The 12,378-nt window shown below is 43.2% G+C and overlaps 1 protein-coding gene across 1 annotated transcript in view; it reads left to right on the forward strand.

The window, feature by feature from the left end:
* The first annotated feature begins 8,492 nt into the window (after positions 1 to 8,492).
* The window catches only part of ccdc135 (coiled-coil domain containing 135), a 104,106-nt gene continuing 100,220 nt past the window's right edge, over positions 8,493 to 12,378 (forward strand). The window contains exon 1 of the mRNA XM_063073973.1: positions 8,493 to 8,578. The gene's annotated coding sequence lies outside the window, so the exon portion shown is untranslated. The remainder of the gene's footprint in view (positions 8,579 to 12,378) is intronic.

Here is a 12,378-nt window from a genome sequence, read left to right on the forward strand (position 1 = left end):
AGTGGCAGGTCTGGATATTTGGAGGGTATGGTCCAGATCTGGGTCAGGATCCGTTCAACAGTCTTATCACAGTTGGAAAGAAGCAGTTCCCAAATCTGGCTGTACGAGTCTTCAAGCTCCTGAACCTTCTCCCGGAGGGAAGAGGGAGGAAAAGTGTGTTGGCTGGGTGGGTTGTGTCCTTGATTATCCTGGCAGCATTGCTCCGACAGCATGAGGTGTAAAGTGAGTCCAAGGACAGAAGATCAGTTTGTGTGATGTGCTGGGCTGTGTTCACGATCTTCTGCAGCTTCTTCCGGTCTTGGACAGGGCAACTTCCATACCAGGTTGTGATGCACCCCAGAAGAATGCTTCATCAATATGTTGAGACCAGGTTAGATCCTCAGAGATCTTGACACCCAGGATCTTGAAGCTGCTCTCTCGCTCCACTTCTGATCCCTCTATGAGGATTGTTATGTGTTCCTTCATCTTACCTTTCCTGAAGTCCACAATCAACTCTTTCGTCTTACTGACGTTGAGTGCCAGGTTGTTGCTGCGGCACCACTCCACTAGTTTGCATATCTCACTCCTGTACGCCCGCTCGTCACCACCTGAGATTCTACCAACATCTGTAACATCAGCAAATTTGTAGATGGTATTTGAGCTATGCCTAGCCGCATAGTCATGTGTATAGAGGGAGTAGAGCAGTGGGCTAAACACACACCCCTGAGGTGTGCCACTGTTGATCGTCAACAAGGAGGATATGTTATCACCAATCCACACAGACTGTGGTCTTTTGGTTAGGAAGTTGAGGATCCAATTGCAGAGGGAGGTACAGAGACCCAGGTTCTGCAACTTTGTGGGAATGATGGTATTAAATGCTGAGATATTGTTGATGAACAGCATCCTGACGTAGGTGTTTGTGTTGTCCAGGTGGTCTCAAGCTGTGTGGAGAGCTTTGAAAGGTACATAAATGAGAGGGATTTGCGGGGATATGGTCTGGGTGCAGGTAGATGGGACTAGGTAGAAGATCAGGTCAGCACAGACTAGATGGACTGAAGGGCCTGTTTCAATGCTGTAGTGCTCTGTGACTCTATGACCTGCTGCTCTCCTGCTCCTTGTCAGTGTCCTTACAGTCTGCTTCTCCCACCACCACTTCCTCCACTCAACACCACATGGTATTCACTGGCTGCCATTTTGCCAACTCAGTTTTCACTGCATCTCCACCATTAACATCATCTTGTTAAGAACTTGGAAATCATATTTGAAATCTGTGCTGATTACCATTACCTGTAATCAATCCAACCTGCTTTTCATATTTTCCTACATTTTTTTAAATCTAAACCCAGTATGCCAAATACATCACTGTCATCCCCGCCCGACTTGAATCAAATGTCGAATAGTTATTGATTAAAAAGATAGTCACTGGCACAGTGTCCTCAGCCTGGCACCCTGTTACCCACTGAACCTTCACTGGTGTTAATCCAGCTCCCTCGCAGTGTCTCTCAGTAACTCTTCCTCCCACTGACTGCATCTGCACAAACGTAAATCCTGCTTTCACTCAGTATCTCCTCTCCCCCAACATCCTGCATTACTGCCTGTACTTTCTCTGGTATAATCCAACTCCTTCACACCGTCACATAGGCACCCTTCTCCTCAGCACCTTTTTTTTTATATACAGTATACTGACTGAACATCACTTAATGTTAATCAACTTTCTCACATGGTCACTCAGTCCTCTCCCTATCACCCAGTGTTACCGACTGCACCTCTAAGTTAAACCGGTCCCTTCACATTGTCATTCAGTAGCCCTCTCCCTCCCCCAGTGCCCAGTGTTACAGACTGTACGTATTTAGGCTGGTATCAATCCAGCTTTTTCACACTGTTACTCAATAAACCCTCTCCCCCAACCCTCTTGGCATGGGACTGTTTCACTATGTCTGTTAATCCAGCCACTTAAAATTGTTGGATTCATTAACTCATTCCAGCAATCACCAAATTAAACCGGAAGCATCGAAAATGATGGCTTAAGGGTTTAAAAAATAGTCATTGAAACATAACACTAGAAAAGCAGCTGTCCACGGTTTACACGTCTGAAACTCACCCCATGAGTTGGGAGTGGCATAGTGGTGTGGCTCAGAGAGTTACCGCCTCACAGGTCCAGAACCCAGGTTGAATGCTGCCTTCCAGTGCTGTCTGTGTGGTGTTTGCACGTACTCTCAGAATCAGGTTTAATATCACTGGTATATGTGGTGAAATTTGTCCACTTTGTGACAGCAGTACAATACAATTCATAATAATATAGAAAACAACTGTGAATTACAGTAAATATATATGTAATAGTTGAATTAAATAAGTAGCACAAAAACAGTACTGAGTTTTGGGTTCAATGTCCGTTCAGGATGGCAAAGGGGAAGAAGCTGTTCCTGAATCATTGAGTGTGTATCTTCAGGCTTCTGTCCCTTCTTCCGGATGGCAGAAATGAGAAGAGGGCATGTCCTGGGTCGTGGGGGTCCTTAATGATGGACGCCGCCTTCTTGAGGCAGCGCTCCTTGAAGATTCAAAGGTTCATTTATTATCTACGCATACAATCTGAGATTCTTCTTCTCCAGATAGCCATGAAACCAAGAAAAAAAGAGCAGCAGAACGATCATCAACACCCCCACCAATCGCCCCGCCCATACACAAAAAAACCTTAACAAAAACAGAACAGGAACATCAACCCCATGATGGGGCTGACTAATTTTATAACGCTCTGCAGTTTACTTTGATCCTGTGCAGTAGCACCCCCTAAACCTGCCCCCCCCCACCTTCATACCAGACAGTGTTGCAGCCAGTTAGAATGCTCTCCACAGTTCATTGGTACATCTGTAGAAATTTGCGAGTGTTTTCAGTGACATACCAATCTCCTCAAACTCCTAATGAAATGTAGTAGCTGCCGTGCCTTCTCTATAGCTATATTGATATGTTGAGACCAGGTCAGATCCTCAGAGGTATTAACACCCAGGAACTCAGACTCGGTGACTGAGAGGGTATCTTTAGCATTCCCGTCTCCTCCCACCTCCCACAGTTCATTCATTAGTGTCAATGTTCTCTGGAGAGGGTTCAGAGAAGATTCACTAGAATGACTCTGGGAATGAGAGGGTTAACATATAAGGAACGTTTGACCGCTCTTGGACTGTACTCCTTGGAGTTTAGAAGAATGAGGGGGGACCTCATAGAAACATTTCGAATGTTGAAAGGAATGGACAGAGTGGATGTGACAAAGTTGTTTCCCATGGTGGGGGAGTCTAGTATGAGAGGGCATGACCTAAGGATTGAAGGGCGCCCATTCAGAACAGAGATGCGAAGAAATTTTTTCAGCCAGACGGTGGTGAATCTGTGGAATTTGTTGCCACGGGTGGCAGTGGAGGTCAAGTCATTGGGTGTATTTAAGGCAGAGATTGATAGGTATCTGAGTAACCAGGGCATCAAAGGTTATGGTGAGAAGGTGGGGGAGTGGGACTAAATGGGAGATTGGATCAGCTCAAGATAGAATGGCGGAGCAGACTTGATGGGCCGAATGGCCGACGTCTGCTCCTTTGTCTTATGGTCTTATGGTCTAAATTGCTCCCAGTGTGTGGGTGAGTTATTGAATTAGTGGGATTGAGGGGGGCAGTTGCTGGGAGTGAGGAAAGTAAAGGTTACAGGAAAAATCTGTGGGAAATAGGGTTGCTCTGTGAGCCAGCTTAGACTCGATCTGTCAAAATGGCCTCCTTCAATGTTGTATGGAAATGTGAATGAGTTGCTTCGATGTACAACACTGAGGAGCAGCAGCAAGCTTTGGACATGCAGGAGGAAGTGTGTGGATGATCCCAACAAGAAGGGAAAGAAAAAAAAGGTGATGAAGCCATTGCAAGCTCATGTATGTGTTACCCAAGTAATGTAAGCTTCATTCACATTACGGCAGTGCAGGAGCATCAGGAGCACATGAAGCAACTTCTCCTGGCCCATCTCCTACTGTTACTGACAGCAGAGAAGGTTTGCAAATAGCTAATCACTTCACACTGATCCACTTCTGTTTGTTTATTTATTTATATTTAGTGACACAGTGCAGAGTGGGCCCTTCTGGCCCTACAAGACACACTGCCCCAGCAACCCCGACAACCCTGATTAACTCTAACCTAATCATGAGACAGTTTCCAATGACCAACTAACCTACCCGACACGTCTTTGGACTGTGGGACACCCAGGGAAGAGCCACCTTCCACGGGGAGGACATACAGAGACTCCCTACAGAACGGCGCCGGAATTGAACTCTGAACGCTGGAACACCCCAAGCTGTAATAGGGTCATGGTAACCGCCATGCTACTGTGGCACCCACAAATTATGTCTGCACTTTAATTTTCAAGTAAGTTTTTAAAAATGGTTTACTGTCCAACAACCAGGACAAATACAAAGTGGTAAAATCTATGTGACTTTAGTAAAGGAGAGACACATCAGAACACAAGGATTATGTCACTTTATCCATATACATAAGCTATGTTATGTATTTATATTTATTGTGTTACTTTATCATTGTAATTATTGTATTCTTTACCTTATTGATTTTTTGTGCTGCTTTGGATTCAGAGTAACAATGATTTCATTCTCCTTTACTCTCGTGTACTGGAAATGACATTGAACAATCTTGAATCTTGAATTCAAGCAAGAGCAATCCAGTCAACCCTTTGTGCCTTCTCCACACTCAATATGATCAATGTCACTTTACTACCTTTGAATCCTGTAATATTCCAAAAATCTATTGATCTCTGTCTTGAACCTGCTCAGCAATTGAACCCGTACAGGACACGATTAGGGAATTCTAAAGCTCTGCTACCCTCTCGACGGAAGAAATTTCATCTTCTCTCACCCCTGAATGGCTGTTTTCTTATTTTGAGACTGTGACACCTGTTTCTATACACCCCACTCAGGAAAACGTCACCCTTGCATCTTCTCTGCCAAGTTGTGTAAACATTGTGTATGCTTCAATGATGTTTCTGCATTGAAAGTCTGCTTATCGTTTACTCATGGGTCAGTCCCACCCCCACTTACCTCCCCATTTCATCTTTAGTTGCACTTCGTCAATTGCAAAAACATCTTTTTGGCAACAGATACCCAATTCCATCCATACTCTGGGTGCAAAACTTCTTTTTCAGATCCTTTCTAAATCTCTGATACCTTACATTAAATCAATGCTTTTTAGTCTGATACATTTCTAATATGGATAAATCTTTCCTACCGCCTGTGCTTCTCATTATTCTGTATGCCTCATATATATCCCCTCCTGTTTCATTCACTTCAAAGCAAACTTCTCCCTTCCTAAGTAAACCCACCATCTCAAGCACTCATGGTAAATTTATTCTTTCAAGAGTAATCATGTTCTTCCTATTGCATTGCAGCCAAAATAGCACACTGTACTGTATTCCTACTACTGGCTAACTAATGTTTTATGCAGCTGTACCACAATTTCTCTGCTCTTGTAATCTATACCCCCAGATAATGAAGGCAAACATCTCCCATGCCTATTTACTACCTCATCAACCTGTACTGCCACCTTCAGGGATCCATGGACTTGGACACCTCAGCCAAAGTCAAAATTGAGTTTATTGTCAAATGCACAAATACAGGTATGCACAGGTGCAACAAAAAACATACTTGCAGTAACATCACAGGCACATAGCTTCATATAACTTTATGCTTTATACTTTATTGTCGCCAAACAATTGATACTAGAACGTACAATCATCACGGCGATATTTGATTCTGCGCTTCCCACTCCCGGATTACAAATCGATAGCAAATACTAAAAATTTAAATTATAAATCATAAGTAGAAAACAGAAAAATGGGAAGTAAGGTAGTGCAAAAAAACCGAGAGGCAGGTCTGGATATTTGGAGGGTACGGCCCAGATCCGGGTCAGGATCCGTTCAGCAGTCTTATCACAGTTGGAAAGAAGCAGTTCCCAAATCTGGCCGTACGAGTCTTCAAGCTCCTGAGCCTTCTCCCGGAGGGAAGAGGGACGAGAAGTGTGTTGGCTGGGTGGGTCATGTCCTTGATTATCCTGGCAGCACTGCTCCGACAGTGTGCGGTGTAAAGTGAGTCCAAGGACAGAAGATTGGTTTGTGCGATGTGCTGGGCTGTGTTCACGATCTTCTGCAGCTTCTTCCGGTCTTGGACAGGACAACTTCCATACCAGGTTGTGATGCACCCTAGAAGAATGCTTTCTACGGTGCATCTATAAAAATTAGTGAGGGTTTTAGGGGATAGGCCAAATTTCTTTAGTTTTCTCAGGAAGTAAAGGCACTGGTGGGCTTTCTTGGCAGTGGACTCTGCTTGGTTGGACCAAGTCAGGTCATTTGTGATATTGACCCTGAGGAACTTAAAGCTTTTGACCTGTTCCACTTGCGCACCACCGATGTAAATTGGATCATGCGGTCCGCTACTCCTTCTGAAGTCAACAACAAATTCCTTTGTCTTGCTGACATTGAGGGATAGGTTATTGTCTTCGCACCATGCCACCAGGTTCTTAATTTCCTCTCTGTACTCAAACTCATCATTACTCACCATGTAAGCAGCATTCACAAGAAAAACATAAATTATACAACATTTTTATAATTTCAAGAATTGAATAGCTGAAGGAAAATAGCTTTTCTTGAATTTGGTGAACCTGTGGTCCCTCTGTTCCTCAATATTCCATAGGGCCCTACCATTTATTGTGCATATCATAGCTTTATTACTCCTCTCAGAATGCATCTCCTCTTTGGTAGGGCTATCATGACCCTCTCATGACTGCATCTTCCCCTTTAAGTCCTACATCATCCTAATTTGCAAATATCACTCTGTTTCTTTCACAACTGACAATGCCTGTCTTGCTGAGTAACCCAGACATCCCACCCTGCAAAACAACAGGAATTCTGCAGATGCTAGAAATTCAAGCAACACACATCAAAGTTGCTGGTGAATGCAGCAGGCCAGGCAGCATCTCTAGGAAGAGGTACAGTCGACGTTTCAGGCCGAGACCCTTCGTCAGGACTGAAGCGTCGACTGTACCTCTTCCTAGAGATGCTGCTTGGCCTGCTGCGTTCACCAGCAACTTTGATGTCCACCCTGCAAAAACTCATTTCACAGAGATAGCACCATCAATTTGCGAGAGACTCCCGGAACTTCCGGGAGAGGTGGGATGTTTGCAATGGAGTAGCTCCTTAGCAGCTAGCCAGCTAGTTTAAATAATGTTAGCTATGCTAATGAATGAATGACACCCGTTAAACTCACCTCAACATGTCTTTTATAGTCCTAACCCACCATGGGCAATAGAAAAGTCACTGTTGCAAACAGTGCAGGGAACAACACTGTCATTATTTTTGACCCCTATTAGGCAGGGGTACACTTTAGTGGAGTCTGGGGTGACGTACGTTTTATATTTTCTTTTTTTGGAACACTCTGCCATGGCGCGCTCTCGCTCGCTCTCTCTTGCGGTTTCTCTCGCTCTCGCGCTCTCTCTGTCTCTCGTGCTCTCTCTGTCTCTCTCTCTGTCTCTCGCTCTCTGTCTGTCTTTCTCTCTCGCTCTCTCTCTCCAAAAAATTGATTTCCAGGACATTGTATATAATTTGCGGGCATCAGGGAGCCACTATTAATATGTGGGAGACTCCCACAACTTCTGGGAGAGGTGGGATGTCTGGTAACCCGAGTGCTATTTTTCTTCTCCTTCTGTATATTTGCTTTTCTCGTTCCTTTTTCTCTTTTTATCTCCCTTCAACTGGCCCAAATCCTGGGGTGAGAGGGCTGTCCTATCAAGATAGTAATGATAGTAATGACTTCTGCTAGCATATGCATTCAAATCTTTAGCAATGGAGTGGGACCAATATCATTTGAGAAGGGGGGGTTAACGTATAATTTTCTGAAGGGGAAAATAACTAGCCCATGCAAGGTACAAAAACTTTGTACTATTGGGGCAGAGTGTAGTGAAATGGCTTTGGGGTTGCTGAATAGTACTGGCTAGTCAGATCTGGGGGTATGACTGCTGAGAAAGAAAGAAAACGCTGATTGGAGGGTTTGGGTGCTAGAAATCCAAGATGAGGTTGTTGGATAAAATTGTACAAAGTTATGTTTTTGAAAGTAAAATTTGTGATTAAGACTTATGATCAAGTGTGAAATAGCCATGACTCAGCTTAGTTCAGGTATCAAAGAAATCTTGCCATCTCTGCACTGTTACTTTACCAGTTTGCCTTTCCCCAAACCTTAACTATGGGCCTCAACTGTAGCCCTGCTGTGACCTGGAGCAGGAGGCAGATAAGAGACATCTCTTAGTCATGTACAAATGTTTGGTTAAATCTTTCAGCTCAACAGAGAATTACAATGTACGCTTTTCCCTTTTTGGACTTGGTAAATTTGCCACAGCAGAGGATAAGAACTACAATTCCCAGAGTGCCATGCTTGTTGCCGGGGACGAGTTGCTAACTTTTGGTTGCCCTGTCAACAAAGGCGTCCAGGATCCAGACAGTCCCACAGGCCCGGAGGTGGAAGGAAACTCTTACACCCTAAAAGGGACCAAATACTCACACCGTTTAAAAACACATAACGGTAAAGATTCATTTAAAATATTTCAACTTATATTTTATGGAAATTATTTTATAGTTTTTGGAAATTATCTTAGTTGGTCTTTAAAGTAATTTGATGTTGGAGTTATTTAAAAGGTAAGTTGGTTTGAAAGCAAAGTCTGATCGTGTTTATTGCTGAGCTAGCAATAAAAGCTAGTACTGTTTTCTACCACAGTATTTTGTGGGTTAAACAGTCAAAATGTAATTGGCAATTGGTTGTATTGAATGTAATTTGTTGGTGTTGCAATAAAAAATTAATAATAAAGAAAAAAGGTTAAGATTCCACAATATTGAGATACTCAGTTTTATTGAAAATTTTTTAAAAATAGAAAATGCTGGAAACACTCAGCAGATCAGGCAACATCGGGAGGGAGAGAGAGAGAAAGATTTGTGATAAAAGGCCGTCGACCTGAAGTATTAATTTTCTTTCTTAGATTCATCACAGATGCTGCCTGATCTGCTGAATGCTTGTCATTTTATGTTTTTTTTTAAATTTTGGATTTATAGCATCTGAAGATTTTATTTTGCTTTTTCATAAAGCTTATTTTTTTTTTGCTTGAAGGTCTAACATTGCTCATGATACCCAAGGAGAATACCTCTATATTCTGCTAAGGGGTTCTTTTATATTTAGCCGTGGTGGAGGGATGAGTGGGATGTGCAGCTGGATACACAGTTTAACATTTTGTGTAAAAAAAACGCTTTCCTTACTCTATACAATGATCTGGAAATTATAGAATACTTTTATATCCCTTTTTGACTGTGGGCTTATTACAAATGAGCTGCCTTTATTAAATTTAAAAAAATATATATATTTATATTAAATACACACACTGCTGTGCAAAAGTCTTAGGCACCCTAGATTTTTTATATGGTTTCAAATGGTATGACCCTGATCTCAACGTCATCAAGGCTATCTGGAGAGACAAAATCAAGCAAGACAGCCAAATTTTGCAGAAGTACTGTGGCAAGTTCTCCAAGATGCTATGAACAACCTATCAGCTGTTTCTCTTGTAAAACTGCACAACAGTGTACCTAAGGGAACAGATGCAGTTTTGAAGGCAAAAGGTGACCATACCAAGTATTGATTTGATTTAGTTTTATACTGATTACTGCTCTTTATAGTAAATATTATGATATTTAGAAACTTTTTATTTCATTATTTTTGAAAGCATCTTCACTTTACAGATTTTTATTTATAAATTTGCCTAAGACTTTTGAACAGAGTGTGTACACACACACACACACACACACACTCACTCACTCTTCTTCAGTTGTTCATCGAAATCCGATGACGACGTCTACGCCTTTAACGGTGAGATCTTTGATGACTATACAGTCCCATCCTGGACCCACATGCTCTATTGCTCTATGTAGTAGTGGTGGCAACCATGGCTGCATCTCTCCTGGCTCTCTTCTGCTGTCTTCTGGTTGTTCTTTCCATCTCCAGAATACGAACCTCATCCCTACACAGCTGTCGCCACGTGGTACGGTCAGCAGCAACATCCTCCAGGTCCTCGGGTCTGATCTTGCACTTCCTTAAAGCAATCTTCATCTAATCCTTAAAGCGTTTCTTTGGCCCTCCAGCTGAGCATCAGCCATGATGTAGCTGGCCGTATAATACTCTGCAGGGTAGCCGACATGGGGGCATCCTTATCACATGCTCCAGCCACTGCAGCTGACGCTGGGTGATCATGGCCTCAATACTTCTGCAGTTGGTCTTTACAAGTATTTCAGTGTGAGGCACCCACTCATGCCAGGTAATTCCCAGGATGCACTGGAGGCAGCTTATGTGGAAGCGCTCCAAGGACTTGATGTGACGACTGTAGGTTACCCAAGCTTCACAGCTATAAAGGAGGGTGGTGACACAGACCGGTTGGTATACGGCGACCTTTGTGGAGGGACGAAGGCTCCTGTTCTGAAAGACTCTATGCCGAAGTCTCCCAAAGGCAGCTGATGCCTGCTTAATGCGGCTCTGGGTGTTGTTGTCAATGCCGCTATCCTCAGAGAGAATGCTCCCCAGATATTTGAAAGATGGCACTACTGACAGCTTTTCATCACCAACGGTGAAGGCAGGACACTGGTACTCCTTTGGCAAACCACTTCTGTCTTGATGGTATTGACAGTCAGCCCCATCCTGCTGTGCGCTCTCACCGCCACAGCAAGGACAGTCTGAAGATCCTCTGGAGTATGGGCCACAAGAGCACAGTCGTCTGCATACTGCAGCTCCAGGACCCATTCTCTATGGAGTTCGGTGGTTGCATGGAGCCTCCTGATGTCAAAGAGGTTGCCATCTAATCTGACGTCCACTGCCATGCCGCTACTGTCTTCAATCTCGTTGTGGAGAAGCTTGGTAACACACAAAAGAAAGATGTTAAAGAGCACTGATGCTAGCACACGCCCCTGCCTCACCCCTGTGCATACAAGGAAGGGCTTGGACTGTTGTCCTCCTATGGTCACCCGAGCAGTCATCCCATCGTGGAACTGGCGGATGATGTTAAACAAATTTATTGGGACTGCCAAACCTAAGGAGGACATCCCATAAGAGCTCTCTTTGCACAGTGTCAAATGCTTTGGAGAGGTCAACAAAGGACATAAACAGGTCCTGATGTTGCTCTTGGCACTTTTCCTGAAGCTGCAGGGCTGTGAGGATTACGTCGACCGTGCTCCTGTTCTTCCTAAATCCACACTGTGATTCAGGCAGCATTGACTTGGTGATGTTGCTGATGAGTCTCTGAAGCATCACCTTAGCCAGGACCTTTCCAGCAACAGAAAAGAGTGATATGCCCCTACTATGGCCACAGATGGCCTTGTCACCCTTGTCTGTCTGTCTGTCTCTCTCTCTCACACACACACACAATAATTCTGGTTAATTGGGCCATCAGTGAATCAGGGCAGCCGCTTATTTGGGACAACTCTTAAAGAACAAATACTAATTGAGAAAATAAATGTGATTCCCTTTGTTTATTTGGGGCATTATGCTGCTTAATTGGAGCTGAGATTGCTGCCGAACAGTTTCTAATGTCAGTCACGTGCAATTGTGTGGCCGTTAGACACTACACCGTGCTTAGAATGAACAGTTTTTAAATAGCATCAGTTGCACATGTTTGTGTTCAAAAAACAGTGATTTTTGTCACTGATAGTTGGCGAGAAATAAGCGATTTTACAATTCATAACTGTTTTGCTCACTGTGGTTTCAAGCATTCAGGCCTGGAAATGCCAGAAACGGGCCGGAGTGAAAATGAAAAGATTTCACTACTTCAGCAAGTTAGAAACTAAAAAGAATTTGAAGGTATTGACAATCATCTTGGATGTTACAATGAAGATGAAAATTTGGAGGATGCAGTCGTCCAAAGCATTGTATGAAGGTCGTCCATTATCTGCGCTGATTTTATTCATTTACAGTTAATCAAAAGAACATGGTAGCGTACGCTGGATGAATTCCTCTGTTGAATGCTGTTAGGAACTAATACACCATTTTATGGTTCTGTAGTATTATTAGTAGTGTTCTCAATTGTTCTGTATTTCATTTAAATGCATAATTTGTTACTCAATTAAATAGTAGTTTGTCTTTTTTTTAACCTATTTTAACTATTTCTATGAAGATTTGGCAAATTGGGACAGCTGCTTAATTGGGCCAAAATGCACTGTTCCCGATGTGTTCCAGTTAACTGGAATCTTCTCAAATGAGAACAAGTATTGGGGGAGGGAAGATATATTCGTATGTACCTTCCTCGCTGTAATTGGACATCATTGTTTCAATAATACGGGCTGCTAGTAGTGTGG

Source organism: Mobula hypostoma, chromosome 1 (genome assembly GCF_963921235.1).
Source record: "Mobula hypostoma chromosome 1, sMobHyp1.1, whole genome shotgun sequence".
Classification (NCBI taxonomy): Eukaryota; Metazoa; Chordata; class Chondrichthyes; order Myliobatiformes; family Myliobatidae; genus Mobula; species Mobula hypostoma.